The 2755-nt window shown below is 33.9% G+C and overlaps 1 pseudogene; it reads right to left on the reverse strand.

The window, feature by feature from the left end:
* Positions 1–474: 474 nt before the first annotated feature.
* Positions 475–1123, reverse strand: LOC131508534 (ADP-sugar pyrophosphatase-like; annotated as a pseudogene).
* Between the last annotated feature and the right edge of the window lie 1632 nt (positions 1124–2755).

A 2755-nucleotide genomic window follows, 5' to 3' on the forward strand; every position in this document is an offset into this window, starting at 1 on the left:
ATGAGTTTCTGCGTATCCTTCCTATACCCAAGCTGATGATAGGGCCCTGTTCCCATTCTTCATCAACTTTATTTTAGGCAATAATCCTAGAATGACACAGGTGCCTCTCATTCACATTAACTTACCTTTCACTTGAGAGCCTATATACCTCCTTGTCTACTAGCATCGAAAATATTTCCCATAACTGTTCTGTTCTCAATGCTAGCTTAGCACTGAATCAGACTTGACAAATAATCTTTGTCCTTGAACATGACCTCACCTTTTTTTGGCTTTTTCCCAGGATCTAATTAATATTTATGTTCTGTCATTGTTTCAGATACCACTCCACTTGTGGATTTTTTTTTCATTCTTCACTGCTTTAATTTTGTGAAAAAAATAATTTCAAATATATATTAAACTTAAGCTGAATGAAAATTCTTAATGAAGGTGGCCTGGTGATTTTGTTTACAAAAACATGGCCACTGTTCCTTGGCCTTAAAATGTCAAAAAGGATACCTTAAATGGCTTTGTGTTTGCATGTGTCAGCACCAGAACATAGGGATTGACTCTGGCATCCACTGTCAGAAGTTCTTCAGCTACCAGAGTGTCAAGTCTCTTAAGCAGATCATTTCAAAGACATCACTTACACAAATTCTTCATCTCTGGATTTGCTTTGAGTCTTACATTTTCAGCATCATCTCCATTAAGTCACTGTGATGAAGTGCGTGTACAATTTGACATACATGGATCCATACAGAGAGCTGGAGAATATTGAAAAATATCAGCTTCATAGCCAGTTTCATCCTCAAACTCCAGAAGAGTAGCTGATTCTGGGTTTTCATGATCATCCAAGACAACTGGGGGGTAATTCTAGGCATTAGCCTCCTATGGGCAGTCAGAACTGTTTCCCCAGAATGAGGCACTCATCACAAGTTCTTTTCAGGGGTGAGATAACTGCCATACCATCATTCAACTGCCCTTTTTCTGGTTGTACTTTTTACAGTTCCCAAGTTCTACATTTACCAGTAGGATCCATGTACATTGCCTTTTCAAGCTTGACCCATTTTCCCTCTGAAATGAACTCCTTTGAAATAAAAGCCTGTTTGGTATATTGAGAATTGGTTCTTGGTTTTCCATTTTCAAATCAGTTAGTTTTCAGTGTCCTCAAGCAAGAAGTTCATGGCCAGGGTTTGGGGTAAAGGGAAGGTTATACCTTTGGAAAAGGGAATGAAAGAAGAAAAGACAAGTCCAAGGTAACAGTCTCAGAAGGTGCCAGTGTTTCACAGCCCCACCAAACCATTTCAGCCTTCTCTGCAATTTTAAGACAATAATTTGTGTTGTTTTCAGCCATTAAATTTACGGTGGTAGTTTGTTAAAGCAGCAATTGGAAACTAATGCAGATGGGAAAGGCCATCTTAAGAAGAAGAATCTGCAAAATCAAAGACTTGAGTCATGACCTTTTCAGAAAATGAGGGGGGTGTGGAGTGTTTTGAGTCCATATTCTGGTATAAGAAGGGCTGAGGAAGAGATTCATACCAATTGAGGTAGGAAAGGTTACTTAAAAACAAGACTAAGGTCTTCTGCATTTTTAAAGTAGATTTCTATCTTATAAAATAATTCTGGCAGTAATGAGAAGAAATACTGGAGGTATAAAGACCGAGAAGATTCTTATATTCACTATGATTTTACCATATTCTAGCCATATTAGCCTTTCACAAATGCTTAAAAGAACACAAAAGGAGGTAGATTTAGTTGAATCTAAAAATGTCCTCTACCATGCTTTTTTCTTTGTTCATAATGATTCCTTATTCTGTCTTCTTTTCTTGTAACAGTGAGCATAAAAAAAAAATCATTACAATATGAATAGCAGTATACTGTAATTTCTCCTAGGTAGCTTACCATACGGTACCTGTCTCTGTTATTTAATTTAACTTGATCTGTTGAAATTCAGGCTTGTAAGGGCTCATATGTCATACTCATTAAAATGTCATATTGTTTAAAGAATCTAATTCCAAAGAGATCTGCATACTTTAATAAAATAGGAAACATTTTTATGCTCTACAGCTAAGAGGTAAAAATTCAAAAAGTGCCCAATGAACAAAATAAAATGTATTTTACATAATATTGATCATTAGGTAGAACAATAGGCAAGTCATTTTGCCTATTCAAATCTTTGGTTTCATAATTCATTGTCCAGGAAAGTACAACTGATTTTGGATGAATACACTTAAATAACTAGAGCAATGTAATTTGGCATTTAATTTGCCTACCTATAACAATAAACAACTTAAAAAATAATTCACAATCCCAAAGGATACGAAAGTAAAGAACATTGCTGCTTATTCACCATTAATAATAAAACGTGCAAATTAGCACAAACTTGACCTATTATTTTATGCTATCTAAAGCATAAATTTTTTAAGTTATCTAATTTAAGAAATATTGCAGTGAAAATAGTATACATATTTTATTTATAACTGAAGAGTTCATTATTTTTACAATGTGAAATCTACATTTATTTTAAAAATCTTCTTTGAAAAATTCAGAAAACTGAGACAAAAGTTGCTTTTTAATTACCTAATATTTTAATTTTTTTTTAAGATTTAGCTTTAAATGCAGTTGTAGCTATACTGAAACAACATTTTGGAATTATTATTAGTTTGTTTTGTGAAACAAATGACCACTCTTGATTTTAGGCATAGCGTTATCACCTGTTTCACGTGTTCAGAGATTTCTCCTTATTTCCATCAATCTTGTGTATTTAATTAATACTGCT

The sequence above is a fragment of the Neofelis nebulosa genome, chromosome 4, assembly GCF_028018385.1.
Source record: "Neofelis nebulosa isolate mNeoNeb1 chromosome 4, mNeoNeb1.pri, whole genome shotgun sequence".
Lineage (NCBI taxonomy): Eukaryota > Metazoa > Chordata > Mammalia > Carnivora > Felidae > Neofelis > Neofelis nebulosa.